Source organism: Rhinopithecus roxellana, chromosome 1 (genome assembly GCF_007565055.1).
Source record: "Rhinopithecus roxellana isolate Shanxi Qingling chromosome 1, ASM756505v1, whole genome shotgun sequence".
Taxonomy (NCBI): Eukaryota; Metazoa; Chordata; class Mammalia; order Primates; family Cercopithecidae; genus Rhinopithecus; species Rhinopithecus roxellana.
The window spans coordinates 85,047,642-85,063,382 of record NC_044549.1 but is presented as its reverse complement, the minus strand read 5'-3'; positions in this window follow the sequence as shown (position 1 = coordinate 85,063,382).

The following is a 15,741-nucleotide window of genomic DNA, read 5'->3' as shown; positions in this document are numbered from 1 at the left end:
GAATGCTGTACATGAAACAATATAATCCTCTGAGTGACTTAAAACTTCAGGGTAAATACAAGACCAATTAGTTCAATTCACTGAAGCAATCATTCCACAATGATAGTGTAGAGTTTCCTAGGAAACGCATTGAAGCTGCAGAAATGGAGGTAGTGTATAAAAAATAAATAATAGTCTCATGATTGCTTGTTCTCATCAGACGGTTGGCTTTAAAGTATGGAAAACACATTCATGGTAAAGTCTATATTACTGCTAATAAATTAACACAATAGTATCGTAAAAAACACTAACTGATAACAGCTATTTGGTGGCAGGATTTCCCATTCATTTTCATAGGAAATACTCTCCCAAGTTCATAATGAGAAGTTACAAATGCTAACTCAAACTCAGAGCCTGTCTATATACAGAATGTGCATTCAGTAGAAATGTGATACAGTTTATAAGTGGCCTTAGAGAAGATATGTGACTCCAGTTAAATAAGGAACCAAAAGACGTCAAATAAATATTCCTCTCAAGGACTCTTCTCAGCCTGAGAGGCCCTGCAGATTTAGCAAGAGGGAAATTTACCAGTAAGCATTTTACCTCTTTGGCAACACTATAGAGGAGTATCTTTCTATCTGTGGAGATGTACTTGATCTATTACTGAGCCCTTCCACACGGCCTTGGGTTTTATTAATTAGGATGATGATCAAAAGATCTCTCCACTTCTACACTCAGGTGTCATAGCACCAAAACATAGCAGCATTACTCATTCAGTCCTTGAAGTTACCCATTCTCCTTGCATTAGATCTTTACTTAAAATACAAATACCCCTGGGAAGATGAAACACATTATTACCATTGCCTTATGAGTTAATCCAAGGCAACTGAAAGCCATTAACACATGGGGAAAATATATAGAAATACATATATCTGTAGTATTGAGGGGAGGGTGGTGACAATGTAAAGCAAAAAGAAATGTAGTTGAGATAGTTGAGTGGACACAAAATATTGTTCCACTTGGATGACAAATTTTCAAATTATGATAAATGAGACTATTTTCAGCAAATAATTACATCCTTCCTCTCACCCCACTTTAAGTGGAACACTTCCCTGCCTCAACGACTTTGGACCTGACCATGTAACTCACTTCTCCAATAAAATGTGGTGGTGACAGAAGTAGAGGCCTCCCTCATGTTTTCGTGTGTTGGCTTGCTGTCTTGGTCTCCTGCCATTCATCAAGAAAGGAACATTCCCAGGTAGGCACTGACCCAAAAACTGTGAGCAGAACTGAACCAATCCCACAACCTTGAGTGAACCAAGCCCAGCCCGTGCATAGCACGATACAGAGCCATCTCTGCTTACCTTCAGCCCCTGGAAAAGTAAACTAAATGTGTATTATTGCAAGCCACTGAGTTGTGGGGTGACTTGTTATGCAGCCTTATTGAACAATAATTGTTAATAATTAAACATAAATCGACAGATGAACAACAGCCTATGCCAGTTGAGCCCTGACCTTGTGCAAGGCACTAGACTAAGGACTTGAGATTCATGATTTGTTTCAATTCTTACACAGTTTGGAGGGGTGGGTTCTGTTTTCCTATTTAAAAAGTTAGATGACTGACCTAAAGTCACACAATTAGTAGGTGGCAAAATTGAGATTTAAATCCAGGTCAATCTGATTCTAATACCCATTTTCCAACATACTACATTGCCTTTCTGAGTTCTCATTTGTGTCAGTGTGGAAGGGTTAGATCCCATTCTTTTACTCATCTTGATTTCTTTTGTATTACATTAATAACTATTTATTGAGTACTTACTACATAGCAGGCATTGAATCTGACACATAGTAAACACCCATTGCTTAAATGTAAGTTAGCTACTATTATGAGTTTTACTATGTGGATATGTGAAAAATTTTTAAACAAACAATGAGATATTAAAAATGGGAGAAAAATCATGTGGTCCTACGAATAATATATCTTATATAACTAAAGAAAGACACTACCCATAATTGTTCATGTTACATAATTGATTGCCAACAAATAAAATCTGAGGTTTAATTTTATTTTCAGAGCAAGGAAATTAATTTAAAACCTAGTAAACATTTTACCACCTTTCTCACTGACATCTTTTATATTCCAAACTATCTCTTGAACCCTAAGATTGTTTTAAAAACGAAACCAAAAAACCCCCCCAAACATAACATATAATTTTCTCTTTCTCTCTTGTTCTCTTTGCTTCTGATCCTTCTAACCTGAGAAATTAAATGGAGAGCAGAAAGCAAGCTTTTGGATAGAGAAAAAATTCCTATATGCTAAAATAATATTCTAGAGTATACAAGGAAAACATTCTTTTTCAGAAATAATTTTGAAGGTTTTAACAGTAAAAAGGGACAAAGTATCTAGATACCAAGCACTAATTGCCTAATTCTAGGAATCTTAATATCATACATTTAAGTAAATCACAGTAAGTGTTTGCAATGTCCCTGGTTACACAGCTAGTAATGTTCAATGGAGTCTTAGAATCAAGGTTCTCCTGACCCAACAAATTGGGCATCTTGTTTTGCCGGCATCAGGTCAGAATTAGGAAAGTGATCAAGGTTATTCTGGGCCTACAGTCATAAACACAAACACCTACAAGAGTCATTCAGGTGAGGTAAATGAGTGGAGGTGGCTGGGGTCAGACCACAGAGAGTGGAGAGGACCATGGGAAAATGGAAAGGCAATTGCTGTGGCAGGCACTATTGCCTGCCCAACCACAAGTTATTCCTGACTTGCTAACACAGTCCTGATTTTATTCAGGTGATAGTGTTCCCAACCCCAGGGGATAGATCAGCACTAGTGTAAACAAATCATGGGTAATCCCATTATCTTTTGCTGACAGCTAGGGGTGTCCATCTGTCGTAGCTCTGGCCAGTGAGAAAAAGGAAAGACCAGATGTTACTTCTAGGGAAAATTTCTCTTCCTGAAAAATAAAAGAATAGATGGACAAGGAGCACCCCCACTTTTTTTTTGTTTGTTTTTTGTCTTTTTTTTTTTTTTTGACGAGGTCTCACTCTGTCACCCAGTTGAAAGTGCAGTGGCGCAATCACAGCTCACTACAGCCTTTACTTCCCAGGGTCAAGCAATTCTCCCACCTCAGCTTCCCAAGTAGCTGGGACTACAGGTGCACACTGAACTTTAGCCCAACTAAAGGTTTCTGAGGCTTTTTTGGTATATTTTTGGTAGAGACAAGATTTCACCATGTTGCCCAGGCCGGTCTTGAACTCCCGAGCTCAAGCCATCCACCCCTGCTTCAGCCTCCCAAAGTGCTAGGATTACAGGCATTATTGCGGGACCCTTGTTCTATGTATAATTTGTGCTATTGGTTTATTGTTCATGTGTAAAATTGGAAAAAATATTCAATCCAATCATAATCAGCACCAAGCTATGATTGCTATGGTTCATTTAAATCAGAGAAAGGGGGGAGATGCAGGGAGACCCCCTGAAACTTGCTACGGAATAAAGGATGAAATGCTCCTGATTATTGTAAATACAAAATTGCATGCAGGATTGTTTAAAGACAATGCCAGATTGGACTGCCAGAATGAACCAACAGCACGTGATGTGCTTCCCCTGCAGAGAGCCTATCAATGGATGTGCAGTCAGGGAGATTTCACATCACCAAGATTCCTATCCCAGAAAAGCAGATGTTCGTAGCTCTGGGAATGGAATGCAACCCTCGTGGAGAGCCTATAAATGGATGCAAGGAGGGCGCCTGTCCATATGGATAAGATAGGGCTATAAACGCCCTCATCTTGCCATGGCTCTTCTAGGCCTCTTTAGGGTTAAGGCATACTCCCTTCTAGGAAATTCTGATCTAACCGGTTGTCTAACTTCACGTCCTGTTTCTATGAATTGTTTGTAACTAGCTCTTGCTGCAACTGTTACTGCTGATTAATATCTTGCTAATCATGGGTTATGGAAAGACTGTGTTCCTGTTTTAAGGCTCTGTTGGAAATTACTGATGCACACACTATATGGTAAATTCTTACCTCTGTATACTGTACTTCTGCATACAGATGTTATGTTAAAGAATTACTTCATCCCCATGTGACCATCTCACCTCATAATCAACTGACCCTAAATCTCTCACTAACCTACCCCTGCCCTCACTAAACTTAATAATAAATGCTGGCACATCCAGCGCATTGTTGGCATCATGGGACCAGAAGGCAGTGACCCCCCTGGACTCAGATTTCACTATCTTGTGTGTGTCTATTATTTCTCGACCTGCCGATCTGCCTGGGAACAAAGAGAGAGCCCCATTGCATTGTGCGTGCCCACATTGGGTGCCAGATATTGTGGGATCTGACTAGCAGCCCGCAATGCAATGGGGCTCTTTGTTCCCAGGCAGATCGGCAGGTCGAGAAATAATAGACACACACAAGATAGTGAAATCTGAGTCCAGGGGGGTCACTGCCTTCTGGTCCCACGGTGCCAACAATGCGCTGGATGTGCCAGCATTTATTATTAAGTTTAGTGAGGGCAGGTGTAGGTTAGTGAGGGATTTAGGGTCAGTTGATTATGAGGTGAGATGGTCACATGGGGATGAAGTAATTCTTTAACATAACATCTGTATGCAGAAGTACAGTATACAGAGGTAAGAATTTACCATATAGTGTGTGCATCAGTAATTTCCAACAGAGCCTTAAAACAGGAACACAGTCTTTCCATAACCCATGATTAGCAAGATATTAATCAGCAGTAACAGTTGCAGCAAGAGCTAGTTACAAACAATTCATAGAAACAGGACGTGAAGTTAGACAACCGGTTAGATCAGAATTTCCTAGAAGGGAGTATGCCTTAACCCTAAAGAGGCCTAGAAGAGCCATGGCAAGATGAGGGCGTTTATAGCCCTATCTTATCCATATGGACAGGCGCCCTCCTTGCATCCATTTATAGGCTCTCCACGAGGGTTGCATTCCATTCCCAGAGCTACGAACATCTGCTTTTCTGGGATAGGAATCTTGGTGATGTGAAATCTCCCTGACTGCACATCCATTGATAGGCTCTCTGCAGGGGAAGCACATCACGTGCTGTTGGTTCATTCTGGCAGTCCAATCTGGCATTGTCTTTAAACAATCCTGCATGCAATTTTGTATTTACAATAATCAGGAGCATTTCATCTTTTATTCTGTAGCAATAGTTTCAGGGGGTCTCCCTATAAGGCATGAGCCACTGGGCTTGGCTAGAGCACTCCTGCAGCACTCCCCTGGATGACCTCTTTTCCTTCTTACTGATGTGATAAGAAACAAAACAAAACAAAACAAAACCAAAACAAAACAAACCAAACCAATAAGCAAAAAAACCCCTAATACATTGAGGATGGCAGCAAATGATTGATAGAAGATACCACTGTTAATCTCTTGAATGGAAACCAGACAAACCCTATCTCCAGCCTCATTGTTGAGCAAACAATGAATATCCGTGTGGTTTAAACCTCTATTACTTGCAGCAGAATATATTCCTAATTGCTCTGTTTCACAACAAAAATAGGTCTCTCTGACTATCGAATGTGGGAATGCAGGCCCAAAGTTGCCACATTTTCTAATAAGCGAAAAATCTGGATTTCTAACATGTAAAATCACCTGTTTTAAAAATACTGGCAACTAAATCAAATTATTAAAATATTGTCCATACCCCACAAAAGATACCATCAGGCCAAAGAGCTATAATTCTTGAGGGATGTGCACATCAAGTTTAAAATTCTGCCCTAACTTAATCACCCTGTTTGTTGGTTGGTCGTACAGAAACCTCACAAAAAAAATACAATCAAAAAGCAATTATTATGAGCACTGAATCTTGCAGATATAATAATCCAGATTTGCCTTCCTAGATTCAAGAAGAAAAGGAATGATTTCTCCATAAAACTAAGCTGGGATTTAAAAAGGAAGTTGAATTATTCAGTCAGAGAAGATTGAATCTGTTCAGACATTTCAATGGGTCTTTTTTCCAAACTGGTTTGTCATTCTTTTGATATTATCTCAGAAACTGATTACAGAGCCACTTGGAACTCAGGGTTCATGCAACTCTCATCAAAACAGGAAGAATAGAAGGCTCTTTATATGTCAATAACCAAACCAGAGACCTCCTGCTACTGCCAGGTTTATTGTGTGGCTTCAGATACTGCCCCTGAGTGGAATAAAAATAGCAGCAATGATAGCAACAGCAAATAATAACAACAATGGCCTCCATCCAATCAAAGCATTGAAATGTATCTCTGTTGTTTTTATATTGGGAGACTGCCCTCTCCTGCTCCATTTGTTACTGATGAAACTGTAAATCCCAGGGGAATTGCCTACCTCATACACGCAGGGGAAAGCACATGACCCAGGTCTGGCCAGTTATCTTCCTGTGTGATTGGTTGGAGAGATGTGTATGTAGAAAGATGGGCATGATCAAAGAGATGGGCACATGGGAAAATCAGAGTCCCTTTTATGAGCATCACTGTATATACAGAGAAGAATAGTCTCTTGCCTCCTCCATCACCTTAAACTGTGAAGAAGAGTGCTGTGCAATACCAGACACCACATAACCATCACATGCATAAAACGTGTCTTAAAAAAAGAAAAGTCAAGTGATTTGTGTGTAGCCTAGAGTTGGGGACAGAGCCAAAGCCCAGATGACAGCACTTAAATTCCTGGATCTAACTGTGTCTGAAAGAAGCTTACCCCTTGGATGTTTCAATTAAGTAAGCCAATGAATTGCTGGAGAAATACTGCTAGAGAATGGTAACAAAAGGTTATGATTAAGCAACTGAATGTAAACCATAATTAATGGCAGAGAATTGTAGAAAAGCCATTTTAATCTATATGCCTGCTAGAAAATAGTCAAGGAAAGGACAAGGAGTGTTTTTAGGACCTATGACCAAGAGAAATAAGTAATGCAGTATATAGAGATGATACATGATAATTAAAGAAACTCAAACATCCTTGCTTCATATTTTAAACAAGTGTCCCTATCTTGAACTGTCTGTCTTCTTTTTACTCTTCTTTCCCCCCTCTACCTCCAAGTAAGATGTGTGTTTTACAGACACAAGGGTATGACCTCCAGTAGGTGAGCTCCATGAACAGGCATCTTACAAGCCAGAAAAACCTTGACTCTTTCTTAAGTCTTGTTCCTTGTTCATTGTTAATAATTACATTATTTCACTGGCAAGGAGGAACAAACATTTGATCCATTCTGAACACAGGCTTTAGGATCAGGTAGATTTTGTCTGGCTCTGTACATAATTAGGTATGCACATAACTAGCTATGATACTCAGATAAGTTACTTAAAACCCCAGGATCCTCAGTTTTCTCAGAAGTAATACATGTTCTGGTGAGCATTCCACAAGGTACTGTGTGTAAAAGTGTGCAGCACGATGCCACGCGTATTGTATAAGCTCAGTCAAGAGGTGTTCAGCACTTAGTCCCCTTTCCTCCATTATCTCCTTCTTGTTCTCAGGTTATTTCTTAATCTCTTGGTTCGCTTTTCTTGTTATTTCTTCTTTTATCAAAGTTTTCTCTCACCTTATTTGTGTTCCATATCGTGGTTTTTTTTTTTTTTTTAATTTTTAAATTTTTATTTATTATTTTTAAAGTCTTTCTCTGTCACCCGAGCTGGAGTGCAGTGGTGCTGCAGCCTCCACTTCCTGTGGTCAAGCAATTCTCCTGCCTCAGCCTCCTGAGGAGCTTGGATTACAGGTGCCTGACACCATATCCAGGTAATCTTTTTGTATTTTTAGTAGAGATGGGGTTTCGTCATGCTGGCCAGGCTGTTCTCAAACTCCTGACCTCAAGTGATCCACCCTCCTCGGCCTCCCAAATTACTGAGATTCCAGGCGTGAGCCACCGCTCCCAGCCTCCCGTAATATATTATAGCATGCTGGAGAACACATGCTTGATGGAGTAGTGTTCACAAAATCCTCTCCCAAGACTTATGCCTTGAGCTCCCAAATTGTACCTCCACCTGCTACTTTCAAATTTACACTTACATGTCCACTGTGCACATCAAATTTAACACAAAAGAAATAGAACTCTCGATTTTCTCCACATCCTTGAGCCCACTATTTCCTTGGTCTTCCCCACGTGAGAAAATGACACCAACGTCTACCCTGTGTCCAATGTATTTTCTCCTCTATTCATTTCCCATAACCATTCAAGTCATCAGCACTTTTCCTAAATATATTATGTACCCCATATTCTTTTCTTACTGCCAATGTCATTATCCTAGTTCAAGCCACCATCACTTCTTACCTGGTCTCCTGAAGTCTCAACTAGTCTATTATTGAGTTCAGAGCTGGCCGAAAGTGGTTATCATGAGTTGTTTCTGATATCAACAGGACTGACCTCCAACATCATGACTATTTTTTTTTTAATTGTGCATCTTCAAGATTATATTCAACCAAGGAAAATTTGCTGCAAGCTAGAAAAGTCAAAGCACTATGTCATGAATTTTCTTAATGCAGGAAAATTTCTTGAGAATCAGAAATCTGAGTGTCATGATGGAAAAGCATGGGTTGACATCACATGGCACCAGGTCACATATTCTTCCAACTTTAGCCATTCTTTCTGATGTTATTTTCCTACTTCTGCAACACCAAGAGGGAGACCAGGCTCCTTAAGCTCATGAGAAGTTCAGGGGAACGTGGTGAATTAATTAGACTCTTGTGAAGTTCAATCAATCACTGCTGAAAGCCCTGAAAGGAAAGGCAGCAATCGATCTCGGGTTTCTACTGCTCAAACAGAAGAAAAGCATTTAGGCTACTAGGTTACTAGATACAGAATTTTGATGACAATAAATCAACCCTCTAGGAATAATAATATTCAATAGTAATTTCTGTTATATAACCTATGAATAACTACTAATGTTTATTCATTATTTACTATGTGTTAGGAATTATCAAATGCTTGACATACATTATATGAAAGTGTTCAGCAAAATTAAACAGATTAATAATTGCTGATAATAATTACAATAACAAATAATGTATCACATAATCCCACAACAATCCTACAGAGCATTATTATCCCATTTTATAGACTAGGAAACTGAGAATGAGACAGGCTAAGTAACTTGCCCAAATCCAAACTACTAGTAAATGGCAGAGTCAGAAATAGCTTCAGGTCTCTCAGAATCTAAATACCACAAGTTTCTGCTTTATTGCCTACTATGTACTGGCACTTAGAATACATGATTTTTAACTTTCACAAAAGTACACAAAAAGTAAACATTATGCACATTTTAAAAAGGAGGAAATTGAGTCTCCAAGAGGTTAAGTGGCCCAAAGCCAGACAAAACATAGTTCAGCTGTGATTTAAACCTGGAGCAGTCTGATTCCATAGCACTTTTTTTAGTAGATTGTATGCCTATTTATACATAGTAGCTTTGTTTTTTCAGTAGATATATATGTATACACATGCATGTGTGTATATGTGTAGTTTGTTAAAAGTATTCAGTGGAATTTAGGTTCTTTTTAGAACCCTATTTTCTTTGACTGCTGGAGACCATATGATTTGTATCATTCTTCCAAGAGTACAATGTCTATGCTAATTAACATGGAGCTCAGGAGTGAAAACCAGAACCCGGAGCCCCAGATTTGTTCTAGATAAAAGTGCTGCTGACCTGCTTCCTGTTCCCCAGTGAACTTCCAAGCCCTTCACTCTCCCGGTGAAACGGTAACTAATGCCAGCAATGTGTGTGGAATGACTCACTGAAACGTTGTAAAAATGAACAGATCTTTCCGAGGCTGTCAGCCAATACTGAGAAATTTCGTACAGACCATCAACCAAATGGAACTTGATTCATCTGCATTAGGATGATGGGAATGAGTCAACTCTCAGGAGCCTCAAACCTTTTATTTCAATTAGTCCAAATAATGTAAAGCAAATGCTTTTAAACCACTAAAATTCAACAAGCTGCCCACATCTTCCCATAAATACCCCACCCCACCCCTCTTTTCCTTTTCACAGACACAGGAAATTGCTGAGGTCCAAGGATAGCCTTTGACTGGGATCATCTTCCTACTAATAGGTGAACTGACGCCTATAGTTGCCAATATTCTCACTCTGTTAGCCACAATCTTTTTCATAAGACTACTCCAGGTGAAGATCTCAGAAAATTAAAATTAAAAATCACCTCTAGAATGGAAAAGAATGTGGTTTGGAGTAATTCTTACATCCTGGAAAAATACATGAAATTCCAAATATTAATTATTCATTACATGAAGTTTTGCTCCATTTTATTAATTATAATGTAGAGGTTAAGAACACAAATACTAAAATCAGACAGACTTGGGTTCAAGTTCTGGCTCTACCATTTACTAGCTGTGTAGACACAGAATTTTCTTCAAAACATCTCACATGATTTCTCTTACTTACAAAGTGGGACTAATATTAGTTCTTAGTTCATAGGATGTTTTAAGATAAAATGAGATACATAGCTTGTTAAGTGCTTAGAACAACATCTGGCACATAATGAGTGCTCAACAAATGTTATGTATTATCCTTGTGATCATCCAGGTATATGACAATAATCTCTTTGTTGTAAACAAGAGAATCCAGCATAAACAGAATTAACCAAAAAATAAAAATAATAAAATAGAATTTGGTGACATTGATTTACAGGTCTAGAAAATTATCAGGTTCAGTGATAGCTGGAGTCAGAAGCTCAACCTATATCATCAAAACCTGAGCACTCATGAGCAGCTCACATTTTTCCTCGGAAAGAGAATTGTCATGTTCTAACAGTTTCAGTAAATCCAGAGGCCTATCACATCCTGGGCTAAAAGTCTTACCTAACCATCCTCTACTAATTGTTGTGGCTCTTACTGACCAGGCCTGGGTAATCTCACAGCCCAGAGACAGTGGGATGGAACAAACTCCACTTGAATTCTATGGTCTGAGAGTAGGAGAGAAATGCATCCCCAAAATAAAATTAAGATGCCACTACCAGAAGAAGAAGTGGGGGACAGAAATGCAAAGTTAGCAGATGTTCACTCAAGTCCCCAGGAGTCAAAACTGGCTCGAGATGTAAAGTGTAAGACAGATAAGTGATTCATCATGCAGAAATCAGAAAACGTTAAAGATGACAGGAAGTGTCTCCTTTTTCTAAAAGCCACTCTCCATTCTGAATTCATTCGTAATACACTGAGTCAAGTAAATCATCTTTAGACTATTTTAAATTATTTTCAAGGCCACTGCTGTAATATGACTGGCCACATACAGGATGGCATTTCACAGTTCAGTTAAACTCACTTCTAAATGTATAAAAGTCTGAAGAGACAGTTCCCCTGTGGAAAGGTTACAGCCTACATCTCTGTGCACATTCTTTATTTAATTCTCAACCCCGAAAAGTAGGTATTATTACAGGCTGAGTATGTCTTATAAAATACTTGGGACCAAAAGTGTTTCAGATCCCAGATTTTTCCAGATTTTGGAATATTTGCATTATACTTAGCAGTTGAGCATCTCTAATCTGAAAATTTGAAATTTGAAATGCTCTGATGAGCATGCTTAACCTGTATCACCATTTTACAGATGAGGAAACAGAGGCTTGGCAAATTTAAGTGAATTACTAAAGCCATGGAAGTGTGAATGTGGTCCACTGTGTTTCTAATCCAAACCTGTCTGACTCCAAAATTTATAGTTTTCCTACAACAGTTGGCCATCACGTTTCTCAGCAAGAGCCATGAATAGTTTTCTCCTTTTTTTCTTCCTTTTCCCATATTTGAAGTGCTTTGTAAAGGAGGTAGAATGGTCCTGAATGAATCTGAGTCTCCACACATGGAATCTTTTGTAATGACACCAAGTACAGGTGAACAAGCAATTTCACAATTGCTGAGGCTCTGCCACTTTTAACAAGCAACCACCCTCTTGGAATTGGAATGTCTCCCTCTCCATCTCAGCTCAAGGCTGGGTGCTTTTAAAACAGCTGAGGAAAATTCTGCCACTTTGAGTCAAGCAAGTGTGAGAAAGCAGACATTGTCCATTCACAAAGAGCCTGTCTGATGTGTGTGAGGTGGCATAAAGACACACACACACACACAAACACACACACACAGAGTATATCAGCTAGCTCGCTAGCTAGACTGCAAAAGTAGAACTAATAGCAAACATGGTATCTTCAGCCTACAGAGTTTTCTCTCAAGCCTACAACCAACACAAGAAGTAACAATGAATAAAAACTCCCATTCTTTCCTCATTTTAAAGCAGTCCATGAAGTGCAGAAATTGGCTTTGTAAAATGTTTGGTGTCCAGTGCATAGTAGTATGTACACATATAGCATCTGCTCAATAAATAATTGTTCAGTGAGAGAAAGAACAACTTATACAGCTATGCAATTCCTTAGAGTTAGGCAATTTCTTCTAACATGGCTGTAGTGTGTAAGTAATGTTTAATGTTTAATTTCTTAGTTTCTTCATAAGCAGTTCATGAGACAAGGATTAGAATTAAGTAGCTGGAGAGGCAATTTCAGGAAGTACCAAATAAAAACAGAGAGGAAGTAAAATATGGCAGGCAGAAAGCTAACAAATGGTACTTTTGTACACGGTGACCACTGTGAGCAACTGGAGTTAGGTGCCCTCAGGAACACTGAGGAACAGTGCAGACCTTACAGATCCATCTCCTCCCATCCTTCCTTGTTTGAGACCTGTTCCTGGAGGTATGGCATTAACTTTCCAGCACTTCCAGTCTGTCCTATGTGTGAGCCAGGCACACTCCTGTGGCCAGAGAAAGCCCGGGCAGTTGCACGTTCCTGAGATAGGATGCCATCATTTGTACCAGAATGTAAGCATGTTTGCTATAGCTTCCAAAATGACCCCAATAGTCCCCATTTCCTGCTGTTCACCCTCTTGGATGATCTTCTCACCTTGACTGTGGGTTAAACTGAGTGACCTGCTTCTAAGGAATAGAATGTGGCAAAGTGATGGGATGTCACTTCTGGGATTAGGTTATAAGAAGACTGTATTGCTTACTCTTGATCACTCTCCCAGGCTGGAAGAGCTAGCTGCTTTGTTATGAGCTGCCCTGTGGAGAGGACCATGTGACATGGTGAAAAACCAAGGCTCTCAGACCAGTAGCCTGGAGAGACTAAAGCCTGTCAACCACCATTCAAGTGAGCTTGAAAGTGAATGCTGACAGCATCAGGATAGTCTCAAGATGATTGAAGCCCAGACTAACAGCTTGGAGGCAGCCTGTGAAGTATTCTGAGCCAGAGGCACCATGCAAAAGCACACCCAGTTTCCTGACCTCCAGAAACTATGAAATCATAAATATTTGTTGGCTCAGGCTGCTAAGTTTGAGGGTAATTTGATACACAGCAGTGTATTACTAATATAGCTGCACTATGACAATCAAAACTTTGATCATTTTCTGATGACAAAGTAAGAGCTTCAGAAGAGGTCTTGGCTTGTCTATACTACTGAGGCACACGGTCTATAGTTTTTGTAAGATTTTCTTTTTTCCTTTTGTTTTGTTTTGTGTTTGAGGCAGCATTTCACTCTACCACTCAGGCTGGAGTGCAGTGGTGCGATCTCGACTCACTAGGCTTGACCTCCCTGAGCTCAGGTGATCCTCCCGCCTCAGCCTCCTGAGTAGCTGGAACTACAGACATGCACCACCATGCCTGGCTTATTTTTGTATTTTTTCTAGAGACAGGGTTTTGCCTTGTTGCCCAGACTGGTCTTGAACTCCTGGGATCAAGCAATCCACCTACCTCAGCCTCCCAAAGTGCTGGAATTACAATGCATGAGCCACTATGCCCTGCCTGTAAGACTTTCAGAGAAGAAATTTAAGCAAGTCAGTGGTGATCTTGCTCAAATTTCTGTATTTTTTATTGATTGAATTGGGCCTACCTTACCATCTAGAACAATGACTTGTGTATCGGTCACAGTAACTGAAGTTATAACCTGAACAAAAATATTTGAACTAAAATGTGTTACAGACAAATGAGAATCAATTAACTTTACACAATTGATTCTTGCCTCTTAATGTTTAGTATGTGCTTTTCAAAGCTATTGAGTAAAACCTTTCGTCCTGCTACTTTTATTTCTGAAATAATTAAAGCTAGGAAAACAGTCATTAAATGACATGAAGTCTGGATGTTTACAGTATTGAAATACAGTTTGAGAAGTTATAAGTTTGAGGTCAGAGAGATTTGTTTCTTAACGAAGCACAGAGTCACCGGTATGTCAAGCTTGAACATTCTACCTTGTGCTAAAAAGGTATATTTAGTAAGCCAGTATTATGGAATATACCTACTTTGATTGCCTTCTCTTCACTTTGTTACTGAGGGAGGGATTCCCATCTTAGGGTTATGGGGATGGTCAAACACACGTCACTTGACACTGGACAGGTAAGATTGACAGCAGTTTACTAGTGGTATATACTCACAGCCTAGGGGAGGGGGACACCATAGGCCACACAGGGCCACATGGGCTGCACTTGAGAACAGAGTGAACCAGAGGCTGTGGGAGGCAGGCTTTGTAGTTTTAAGAGGGTGGGGTGACCCTTGGTTTCTGTGGGAGGATGAGAAGGTGTGGTTAGCTTGTTTGAAGATTTCCATGCACTGCAAGGAACTGAAACCTGTTACTCAGCGATAAGCAGGAATTGCATTTGGTCCATTTAACAAGAAGGATTGTTTGGCTAAGGGATTTTACCTGCAAGAGGAGAGTGGGGAGAATAACTTGCATTGAGGCCATTTGAGGCCTTCCTGATTTTACCAGATGTCAAGAGAGCACATAATATTAATTTTAGGCCTTGCCTTGTAATATCCTTGGGAAATTTCCACTCCAAGGACCCAGGAGTCTCTGTTTTTCTTGAGACACCAATGGGATAGAGAGACCCTATAAGCTGTTATATTTAAGTAAGCCATAATAAAATCTACACACCCTATACTTGAAGATAGGTCAAATATCTACAAAAGGATACACACATTGCTTTTACAAATTCCATGCTCAAAGTCCTTCCTGGTTTAGAAAATCCACTTGCTCAGTTTTTATGACTTTACAGAGGAAAGTCAAAGTCACATAGTCATCCCTCAAGGTTGTAAATGATAGTAACAATTGCAATTTCAGTGAATGCAGGCCCACAATTTCTGCCCTGAAGGAACCAGTAAGGGGGTTGGGATAGCTCCTCTGCATTTACCTGGTCTTGTTCACAGTCACAACTGCAGAGTCAAAAGAAACCCTATGTTTCCCACTTCCCACACTGAGACCACTCTGCCTGCCCTAGTGCCGAAGACCAACTGAGAACATGAAGAATTTAGAAAAAAAAAACAGCTTTAGAAAATTTCTAGATATTGCTGAGCACTGGATTTGATAAGGAATAAAGGTATAGCAAATCCCTTTTGGCAAGTCTCTGTCTCTTCTTAATGCTTTTGAGTAAGATCAACAAACTATCATGTACAATATTGCTCCAAGAAAGGAGACATCCTTAGTTGGGATAAAGGACACCTTGATCATATAGCCAAGGAAACAGAAACCCAGAAGGGGAAAGTATTGCTCAAAGATCCCACGGCTGATTAGTAGTTTTGAAAAGGTTCTATTGCCTTGGACACTTGGCAACGTGCTACAACATGCTAGGAAGAACAAGGTGTCAATGTTGGAGTAAATTTAATCTGAATTCTAATCTCAGCTCTCCTATCCACCAAGAGTGACACACAGAGCAAGTGATTTGAAGTCTCTGAGCCTCAGTTTCTTCACATGTAAGTGTGAATATATATATATACTTCACACCTG